Consider the following 12,157-nt stretch of genomic DNA (forward strand, 5'->3'; position numbering starts at 1 on the left):
TTTTATCATGTGATTAAGAACAAAAAACTTTGGAATTAAATGACTTTCAAAAATGCCCCTAGTTTCAAGGTTGACTTTAACTAGGACTTGACTACGAGACTGATGGAATGGATTACGCTTGAAAAATATGGACTCTGATGTATGACAAATAGAAGAACTGACATTCTCTTAAATTTAAGACTCTTAAGATTATCATATGTGCAATAAAGGATTGATAATTTTCTTTCGAATTTCTTTTGAAAAATGCTTAAGCTGAACTTAAAAAATCTTGATAAATATTAGAATAGAAGATCTTTCTCTTCAAAGTGGTTGATGATTCTACATCTTCCATTAGCGAACACTTGAACAAGTAAACATACTTTTGAAGATCCTACAATGTTCAAGATAACTTCTGATTTTTTTTTACTTCAACATTGTCTTCGTCGGATGTGAGCTCTTAGCTGAAAAATGAATATCGTGGCTTGAATGGTTCTGCATTTTCTAGTTTCTGCACAAGCTTCCTTCTGAATTTTTCTTCTTGATGGGACCTTTCCTCCCATTTGATGATGTCCTAATTTTTGCCTAGATCGCCTCTTTAGATTTTTAATTTAGCGGGCTTTTTTTTTTTCTGATGATGCCTTGATTTTTTCCTAAGTCGTATTTTCAGGTTTTCAACCTAGCAGGCTTTCTTTTTTTATAGTTATACCCTAACTTTTGCCTAAATTGCCTTTTTGGGTTTTCGACTTAGCGGGCTTCTTTTTTTTTCTTGATGATCTTGAATGACCAACTCGACAACTTCTTAGTTCTCTGCACCTTAACCGAGTCAATTAGCATTCAGGAGGACTTAATAGGTGAGCTTAGGATATGGTTCAGAAAGAAAAGATATAAGGTTCAACTTCCCAAAATGCCCCTAGTTTGATATTCTCTCTTTTCTGTCAATTATTTTGATTTTTTTCTAAATGCCCCTAGTTTGGCATTCTTTTCTTTTTATCAATTCTTTTGATTTTTTTTCTAATGCCCCTAGTTTGGCATTCTTTTCTTTTAAACCTTTCAATAGGGGATTTTCCTTTTGGATAACACTTTTCTTAAAAGAATAATTTTTTTGTATGACCGGGCCTGAAGTAACTTCTCAGGTTGCCTACGTACCCCAAATATTTCTTTTTCTTTTGGGATCAGGTCAAAACGTAGTTCATACTAAGATTCCCTCCCAAGGTTGGTCGATATGGTTTAGAAAGAAGAGGCTACTGCTTTTATTTTTCTTTTAAAAGGCTGCGAGGGGCTAAAGAAGAAATTTTTTTATTTTTTTTAAAGGTTCTGTTGACAGAAACTTTAGGCTGGTGTGTAACAAACAAAAATCACTTTTTTATACCTGCACATCATCTTCTTAAGATGTTGAATCACATTGTTTCATCGTTATTAACAGAGACCGATTCGGTCTCTCTGTTCAGCCGATGGAAATCAGCTTCGATCAACATATAATTAACATAAAAAAACCGATTTTTCTTCCATAAGGAGCTACGAAGTTTCCAATTAACAGCCGATTGAAGATCCATTCAAGTTTAGCCATTTTTTGTTTTCTGTCGAAAAAGATGGTGAGTTGTTTCAAATCGAAAAAAAACAGACATCTTTGTGTTTTATAAAATCGGTTGAGCTTGAATCGAACACATCTTTGTGTTTTTTTAAAAAAACTTGTTGATGCTTGAATCGAACATATCTTTGTGTTTTTTTTAACCCGTTGATGCTTGAATTGAACACATTTTTATTAAAAACCCATTGATGCTTAAAACGAATACAGAGACGTTCCAGATTGATCCATTTTGGTCGAACATTGTTGTTGTGTTCGTTTGTATCTGGTTTGCTCAATCAAATCGCAGAATCGTTTTTGGTGTTTGATGTTTTGATTAGAAAGGTTTTTACGAATCTTTCTTCCCCGATCTTGCCTTGTTGAAAATTTTCACATGATTTGGGGGGAATCGTTGGTAAGCTTGGGGTTTTAGGATTTATATTTCAGCGATCGGATAGTTTCAAACTTCAAAGGGGTTTCCTTTGTTTAAAAGAGCCTGAATCTGGTTGACTAATTGGTCGATTCCTCCTACTATCAGATTTGGTTTGGTTATTTGTTGGTTTCGGATGAAATTGAAATGTAACCTATACCCGATCATTATATACCCGATCATTATGTTGAAAAAAGATACATGGGAAAATTAGGCTCGTTTCTTTTACCTTGCTGTTTTGAAATTTTGTGAGTCGAGTTTATCGACTAAGTGAGTTTTTACAGCCACCTAGAGGTAAGATTAGCAGTCCCTTTGTGTAACGATTTCGCATCAAACTTAGATCATTCTAATTTTAAAACCTTTATTGAAAATAAAAAAAGGGGTGCTGAATTTTTCAACTTCATCGAGTTTTTCTTTTAGATCTTCTAAACCTCTGATTTATGTGTTGTTTTGGGTTAAGTTTGACTTTGGACTATTTTATTAGATTATTATCACACCAATCTTTCTACATAGAGCACATTATATCACGTTGTTGATTAATGCTTTCTTTATTTGATTACAAATGGATCTGTGTGGCAATAAGTTTCCTTTTAGATTCACTTTGGTTTGTTAAAAGTAGCTTTTTCTTTTAAATTTCCTGTTGTTTTATTTTTTTTAAATCTTGGATAATCATATTGGTTTTCGACAATTATTATTTCATCCTTGGTTTAGCGTTCATCGAAATCCCAATTTGTTTAAGATCACCCAGAATAACCCTTGATTGGAACACATAAAGAAATAATTTGGATTAAATGCCTGCTTCTAACATTGATATAGGTGTGATGTGCTTATCTTTAATTATGTGATTTGGAATGGTGTTTGCTTTGATTAAATATTCATATGATTCATGTTATAATGATTGGTTTAATATGGTCCATCGGCCCATTTGTTTGAAAAAGGCCCCAGGCACACCCAACCCTGTTTTGCACACGCCACATGCACGTTTACTGTTTTGCACACTTACACGTCCTATATAGCCAGCGTGACACTAGTGCGTGGCCCGGTCTCTTCGGAGATGCAACGTCATTCATGAAAACCACAACTCCAATCACGTACCTTAGGGTATATCAAACTGGGGCATCAATACTGTCTGATCAGGTGATTCTGAGAAGTATATCGATACACCCAGGCTGGAGCGACCTGAGCCTTTGACCTATTGTGAGCCACACAGTCACATGTCCCGTTTGCCAACGTAGTACTAGTACATGGTCAGTCCCCTCGTGGGATGCCAAACCATTTATGAAAGCTACAACTCTTGACCCGTACCAATAGGTATGTAAAAGATAATCTAAGTATATCAATTGCACTTCTTGGTCAAAACCGATGCCTAAGCGAGATCTTGCCCCACTGTACCCTACTGTACGAGGGGGATAGACTACATCTATTCTAGACGAGAGGTATTTAAGTGGGCTCTTGCTCAGCATCACGCGCCACCTCTCAACTGGAGATCAAACTGACTATTTTTTGCTTCAGAGAAGTGAGTTGAGGTTTTAGATTATCACCTATACGGTATATCAAACCAAGTCACCACGTATCGAGAGGTATATAGGTGTATTTGGGCAAGGGTGACCAGATAAAATATATTGCACGTACTAAGCTTAGAGTCTAGAAACCTTCCCTATAGGTCACGACCCAAACTGACTATGGGTGTTCCTAGGTTGCTTTATTCAATCCAACTAACAGGTAAGTGGGCGGACCGATCCAGAATAATCAAACAAAACCCGCAATACCGGACCGACCCAATCGGTAAAATGTACCGATCATTTTAAACCACTTAAACCAATTGGCCCAATTGACAAATGGATCAAACTAATCAATACCAAATCAGTTGGACTAATTGGTTTCACTTTTAAAGATCCAGACCACTTTGTATAGAAAGATTTGTTCTTAGGATCAAATTAATTTGTCTGATCAAAAGTTCAATCCCAATCAGGGGTAGACCCGCGTCTAACTTTCTCACTTTCTTGGTCACTATAGACTTATAGTGCATTTGGATTCGATATTTTCCATCAGACTTGGGCTATTCTATATCGAAACTTTAATCATGTGGTTAAGAGTCAAACCTTTAGAGTCAATGGTTAACCTTGATTTACTTCCAATCAGGTGATAATTGGTCCTAAACGTTCTAAACCTCCATCTGTACCACTTTGGATCCATGAAAAGAGTCGTCTTTCTAGAGTATCATTGCCAAGTAGTCAGTCTTTGCCACGAGAAGAAACGAGTACCATGGATGAAACAGCACTCCGTCAGATTTTAGAATCTTTTCAAGCACAGATTATTGCTTCTGTCCAAACACAAATTGAATCCTTAAAAATTGAAAAGGGAAAAGATAAAGCTATAGAACCTCAGGATGTGTTTGACCTTGTTGAAAATCAAGAAGATGATCAGTTACACGTTGACCCTGTCTTAGCTCATCGAATAACTCAGGTTGAAACTGCTTTGAAGAACATCAAAGACCCTGATGATCTTACTCTTGGATTAGAGGCAATGACCTTGTTTCCCACGGTCCGTCTACCAGAAAAGTTCACAATGCCAGATATAGAGAAGTTTGACGGTATTGGATGCCCTAGGACTCACTTAAAATTATATGTCGGCATAATGCAATCTCAGGGTCTGAATGAAGAACAGATGGCTCAACTTTTTCAAAGAACCCTTACAGGTCCTGCCCTACGTTGGTTAATGTCATTGGACTCATCTCGGGTAAGAACATGGCATGAATTGATGAAAGAATTCATTGATCGATATTCATTCAACACGGATATTGAACTCACAAGAAGAGACCTAGAAACTACTAAACAGAAATCCGGGGAAACTTTCACTGAGTTCATTGCTCGATGGAGAGCTAAAGCCTCTCAATTGTGGGACCGACCTCAAGAGAAGGAACAAGTCAAGATTATCCTCAGGAATCTCACTCCAAATTATGCCAAGTACTTAATGCCTCAGTACCTTCCCACTTTTCAATCCCTCCTTAAGGCTGGAAATCAAGTTGAGGATGCTTACTCTTCAGGACTTTTTGGTAACCCGTCTGAGTCAAAACCCAAATATTTCAAACCTAATGTCAATTCCTTACAAGTGGCCAACACCTCCTACGTACTATCTCCTCAAGCTACTCAATCTTCACAAGCCAAGCCTAGGAGACAATTTGCCAATCTTGGAATGTCCCTTAGTGTTGCTTATCAAAAATTGATGAAAAGGGGATTGCTGACACCTTTACAACCTAAGCCTTTGCCTAATCATCTTCCCCTAAATATGGATAATAGGTAATTTTGTGAATTCCATCAGATGCCTGGTCATGTTCTTGACAGGTGTTTTACTCTCCGACATGTTATCCAAGACCTTATTGAGCAAGGAAAAGTCACCATACCCACTCCTACTACTCCCAATGTTAAGACTAATATTTTGCCTACTTTTCAAAATCAGCCCCCTCCTACTCTAAACTTAATATCCATATCCAAACCCGAATCAATTGACCCAGTTTCCTTCATTCACCCAATCGCTTTTAATAGTGCATTCGCTCCATGCCAGAATGAGCACAACTACTCTAACGCAATGACAAAACTAAAGAACAGAGAAATTATTGAAGCAACGGGTTGTCACGCATATGACAGGGGCTTGAATCAGAATATGAAGAGATAGTAAAAGCAAGCAAGTTCAAGTTATCCATCAAAGATAATCGAAGTGGCATAGACTCTAAAATTGTGTCCCTCTATTCAGAATGATGTCGTTTTTTAAGTCTTCTTAGTTTTTTTAACTTTAGTTGCGTCAATCTTTGAATTCAGTTAGTCATCTTTATTTTTGGGTTTTAGTAAGGTTTGTCAGTCTATGTTCTTTTCAATTCCAATAAATAAAGAAACTTTTGATTATCCTGTGTTCAATAATGATATGAACATAAAATCTAACATGAGAAATGACTTAAAGGTCATTAATCAAATTTGATAAATATTGGAATTAAAGAATACACTCAAGAAGTGCAACTTGGTGATACGTTATCCTCAGGAGAACATGAGAGAATAGTAAACTTACTTGAGAAATTCAACAATGTTTCTTGCATGGTCTCATAAGGATATATGGATGGATCGCATAAAAGTATAGGTCAAGACATAAAGTCAAGAGTGATTTCAAAGTCAAAGATTATTGGTCAAAAATGATATAGTTGAAAACATCGACAAAGACGCTAAGACTTATAAGTGGATCTACCATGTTTCTCACTCAAAAGAGGAGAGTTTCATTCATAAAAGAATAAGAGATTTTTTCAAAGTTTTAGAAGAGTTGAATAGTCAGAAAACTCAATCATACTCGATTTCACAAAAGAAGACTGAAGAATATTCATTCTCAAAAGAAGAACTTACTCGACAAAGCAATCCAATATCAAATTCTTGAAACTTTGACCAAGTCAAGCAACATTCACCAAAGGAGGCCTTCTTTGGTCGAACAATTGAAAGCGCCCTCGATCCGCGGGGTGCGCGGATCCGTTTTTGACCCTTGAGGTTTGGGAGTCGCCACCTAGTTATTAAGGTTTAGGAACTAAACTGACTCTAAGAAAGGCAAACATTACTAATCTACGAAAAAGAAAAAAAAAGGTTCGGGGATCAAGTTACGGGGTTGGAAGGTGTTAGGCACCATTCCCGCTCGGCAAAAGTCGGTCTCTACTAACTTCCCAAATAAATTACATTGCTAAAAAAACCTAGATAATAAAAAAAAATAAGAAGTTATACCTTTCCGATAGCAAAGACCTTGTTCCCTCAGATCCGACAAAAATTACTCCTTGTACCGTACTCCTTGCTTCGTTCTGTTTCCAGATTTGATTTCTGATCTCTGAGGTAAGGTATCTCTCTTTTTTATGATCTGAATTCTTCAAGTTTGTTATGGATTTTAGGATGTTTTTGAAGGGCTTTTAGGTGTTTTTTAGGCTAAAATCGAAGAAGGGATGTTAGGTAAGGAGTTGGGGCTCCAAAACTAGGGTTTATGGGAGGCTAAGGAGGCTTTTTGACCTACTTCTCTTAGGGTTTATGATTTGATACGAAAATAGGGTGTGAGGACCCCTATTTATAGATTTTTTTTTTAGAGTTGATTTAGATAGAATTAGTGTTTGATTATAATTCTTTTAGTTAGAGTTGTGTTTTAGTTAGAATTATTTTAGGTAGAATTGTATTTTAATTAGAATTATTTTAGTTAGAGTTGTATTTTAGTTAGAATTGTTTTAAGTGGAGTTGTGTTTTAGTTAAAACTCTATTAGATAGAGTTATTATTTAATTAGAACTCTATTATGATTTTGAATTTTGGTCTTATTTGATTGACTTTTAATATTTTGACTTTAGTCTTAATTGATTGATTTTTAATATCTTGACTTCAGTCTTGCTTAATTGACTTTAATTTTGACTTTAGTCTCACTTGATTGACTTTAATACCTTGACCTTAGTCTTGCTTGATTGACTTCAATTTTTTGGAGAACCCTCCTCTATTATATCTTAAATTCTTTGGACCCCCAAATGGAGGGGTCCTTAAAGAAATATCTCACGAACCCTCAACAATTTTTCATAAGAGTCCGATTGATTGATTTTTTAATTCAAAATTTTAAATTAATTTCATTAATGTTTTACTTTAATTATTTAATGTTTTATTTATTAATTTCGAAATTTTTAATTATGAAAATTGTGAAATTACCGTTTTACCCCCGGAAATGACTTTTCACATTTTAAGTCGGTTTTTAATGTTCTAGGATATTTTGGAATCGATTTTTCGTAAGGAATTCAATGGGAATGTTGATTTTTTTCATTTATGAAATTTTTTGTGTGAAATGGTCATGAACTTTATGAGGGACATTTTTGTAATTTTGTCAAATTCTGTTAAAATTGGCAAAATGATTTATTTGGTTTTGATTTATTGTTTTATGTGTTTGAATGAGTTTTTCTAAGCGTAACGTAGGCTCTAGGGATATTTTAAGGTTAGGTGTATTTTGATAATTTGATCATTTTTTAGTGATTTTTATCGTGAAGCTTCTTTTTGTTTGCGAGATGATGATTTCTATGTTTCTGTGGTCGTATTTTCCTAGCGTAGCATGGTTTCTACAGTTTTGTCAGTTCGAGATACCTTATCCGAATTTCTGAAACATTTCTGGTAACAAAATAAGCAATGAAAATAACATCCATCATTGGGAATCATTGCGATCGGGTTGACGAGTTGATTAATCAGGCGAGTGCAAAAATAGGGTGTCTACACCTAATTAAAAGCAAAACCCAACTAAAGTCAATCAATGAATTAAAAAAAAAAATTCAATCAAATTAAATAATACAATTCAAATTAAAAATTACACAATTAAAATTAAAATTAAACAATTCAAATTAAAAATTAAAAATTAAAGTTAAAATCAAATGGCCGATTAACAATTAAAACTCAAACCAAAAATTAAAATAAAATTAAATATTTTAAAACTCAAAATAAAAACCAATAAAACTCAAAATCAACCGATGAAACAAAATCTGAAATTGGCCAACCATGACTCGACAACAAGGAGCTACCAATAAGGTGAGTAGCGTGAGATCGCTACTCTCATTCTCCCAAAAGAAGGAAAGTGAGAGAACATGTAAAAAGGGAAATAGAAATAAAATCTATCAAAATAAAAACTCAGTTTCTATTTAAATGGCTGGACGATTTGATAAGTGAAAGCGCCCTCGATCCGCGGGGTGCGCGGATCCGCTTTTGACCCTTGAGATTTGGGAGTCGCCACCTAGTTATTACGGTCTAGGAACCGATCAATGACTCTAAATAGATAAGAACTAATCTAGAACAGAAAAGCTGAATTTGGGGATCATGTTACGGGGTTGGAAGGTGTTAGGCACCAACCCCGCCCAGCCAAAGCCGGTCTCTACTAACTTCCCAAATAAATTACATTGCTAAAACCTAGATAAAAATAAATAAATAAAATGTATACATTTCCGATAGTAAGGACTTTGTTCCCTCAGATCTGACAAAAATAGCTCATTGTACCGTATTCCCTTGCTTCGTTCTGTCTCCGGATTTAATTTCAGATCTCCAAGGCAAGGTATCTCCTTATTTTTGGATCTGAATTCTTCAAGTTTGTTGTGGATTTTGGGATGCTTTTGAAAGGCTTTTAGGCGTTTCTTAGGCTAAAATCGAAGGAGGGATGTTAGGTAAGGAGTTGGGGCTCCAAAACTACGGTTTATGGGAGGCTAGGGAGGCTTTTAGACCTACTTCTCTTAGGGTTTATGATTTGATACGAAAATAGGGTGTGAGCACCTCTATTTATAGAATTTTTTAAGGGTTGATTTGGATAGAATTAGTATTTAATTAGAGTTCTTTTAGTTAGAGTTTGTGTTTTAGTTAAAATTGTTTTAGGTAGAATTGTGTTTTAATTAAAATTATTTTAGGTAGAATTGTTTTTAAGTTAAAACTCTATTAGATAGAGTTATTATTTAATTAAAACTCTATTTTGACTTTTGGTCTTATTTGATTGATTTTTAATATTTTGACTTTAGTCTTAATTGATTGACGTTTAATATCTTTGACTTCAGTCTTGCTTGATTGGCTTTAAATTTTGACTTTAGTCTCACTTGATTGACTTTAATACCTTGACTTTAGTCTTGCTTGATTTATTTTTAATTTTTGGAGACCCCTCCTCCATTATTTCTTTAATTCTTTGGACCCCCAAATGAAAGGGTCCTTAAAGAAATATCCCACGAACCCTCAACAATTTTACTTGAAAGCCCGATTGATCGATTTTTTTAATTCAAATTTTTAAATTAATTTCATCAATGTTTCACTTTAATTATTTAATGTTTTATTTATTAATTTCAAAATTTTTAATTATGAAAATTGTGAAATTACCGTTTTGCCCCCGGAGAGGACTTTTCACATTTTAAGTTGGTTTTTAATGTTCTAGGATGTTTGAGAATCGATTTTTCACAAGGAATTCAATGGAAATATTAGTTTGTGACATTTATGAAATTTTTTGTGTGAAATGATCATGAACTTTATGAGGGGCATTTTCGTAATTTTGTCGAATTCTGTTAAAATTGGGGAAATAATTTATTCAGTTTTAATTTGTTGTTTTATGTGTTCGAAAGGGTTTTCCTAAGTGTAATGTAGGCTCTAAGGTTGTTTTGAGGTTAGGGGTATTTTGGTAATTTGGTCAATTTTTAGTAATTTTTATCGTGAAGCTTCTTTTTGGTTTGCAAGATGATGATTTCTATGTTTCTGGGGTCGTATTTTCCTAGCATAGCGTGGTTTCTAAGGTTTTGTCAGTTCGAGATACCTCATCCGGATTTCTAAAACACATCTGGTAACGAAACAAAGCAATGGAAATAACATCCATCATTGGGAATTATTGCGATCGGGTTGACGAGTTGATTAATCAGGCGAGTGCAAAAATGGGGTGTCTACAATAAGAAGGGGATCTCTGCTCTCTTTCTTTCCCTTCTACTCATTCTCAAGTATCTGCAACACCCCCATCCCCCTCTTCTCTCCCTCACGTCCTTTTGAGCAGCAACCAAAAAGAACAAAAGAAGGAAAAAGAAAAAGAAAAATAAAGAAAAAACAACAACAAAAGGAGAGCATTATCTGCCTCAAACGTCCATCTTCTTTTCCATTAATTGTTCCATAGCCACCCCCCACTTTCTTTGCACTTTATGTCCTCCATCCTATAGCAGCAACATCCCTCAACCCCACTCCATTGCAGTCTTTGCTGCAACGTCCAAGTCACCATTCCATTGCAGCCCTTGCTGCAACTTTGTCAAGCCCCACACAGCAGCCCCACCTTCACTCACGTTCCACCATTAAAAGCCGCCATTACCCACACAACAGCCCCACCTTCACTCACGTTCCACCATTAAAAGCATCATCTTCTTCATAGTCACCTCTTCACCATTAAAACCAGCCCTCTACATTCACTCCATCTCTAATTCTCACTCATATTCTACCATCGCCAATACCCACCTCGTTACAGACCTCCATAGTCATCTTCTTTTAAGCGTTAATGCAGCAGCCGAGCTCCCTCCACAGATTTATTTCAATTACACTCACCCTCATGTCAGACCCCTCTCACTATTAGCACCCTATTAGTCTTCGACTTTCTCGCAAAAGCAACTCAGTATTCCTGAAGGAATCGCAGCAATCGAGGAGAATCTGTTTGTCGTGTTTGGATTTTTACTGCTCAGATTTTTTACTTCTTATGTTCTTTGGCACGACTTAGTAGCAGGTAATATTCTTTGTGTCTCTTTTCATAATAATTGCTTCATATCAATTTTGCAATGATTGAAGTCGAATCAAATTGGATTAAATAGATTCCCAATTCTATTTTTTAAAAAAATCCAAGGTGAATTCAATTATATGTTGAATTTTAAATTGATGTGTACCTGTTCTAAATTTGTTTTCGATACCAAATGATTGGTAAAGAATTTTGAGTATGTGTTGAGGCTGAATTTTAATGTAGGTGTTGTTTTCTCTTAGGCTCAACATTGGACTTCCATAAATAAGTGAACTCGATGTTTTGTTATGATGAGTCAACTCGGTGTTGGTACTTTGATATGAATCTCAATACGTATTGCATATTCTGGATTTTTAACGACTTTAGGATTGCACGTGATCTTGTGATTAGTTTGCATCTAATTGAGAATGATTCCATGGAGTATTAGTTTTTGAGATGTTACATGTTGGTAATTAATTCCACGTGATCATGACTTTTATATATGTGTGGATAGTTGATTCGCTAACTCGCAATGTGGCCAACTCACTAATTTCTATGCACGTTGAGAGTTTAGAGTCAAATTTTTCAATAAAATAGACATTGAGTACTGATTTCTATGTACATTGGAATTTCAAAATTGATTTATTAACAAAACAGACATTGAGTTAACTCACTGATTTGTATGTGTTCATAGGAAACTAAAATCGATTTTTTGATAAAATTGATATGTGAGCCAATTTACTGATTTTTGGTGTACATAGGGATTTCAAAATAGGATTTTTTGATGAAATGGGCATCAAGTTAACTCACTGATTTTTGGTGTACATTGGGAATTTAAAGTTGTTTTTTTTAAACTAAATTGGACATCAAGTTAACTCACTGATTTGTATGTGTGCATTGAAAGCCTAAAAGAAATTTTTCTATCAAATGGACATGTGAGTTG

Source organism: Akebia trifoliata, unplaced genomic scaffold (genome assembly GCF_017979445.1).
Source record: "Akebia trifoliata isolate Shusen 1 unplaced genomic scaffold, ASM1797944v1 Contig01424_ERROPOS340448, whole genome shotgun sequence".
Taxonomy (NCBI): Eukaryota; Viridiplantae; Streptophyta; class Magnoliopsida; order Ranunculales; family Lardizabalaceae; genus Akebia; species Akebia trifoliata.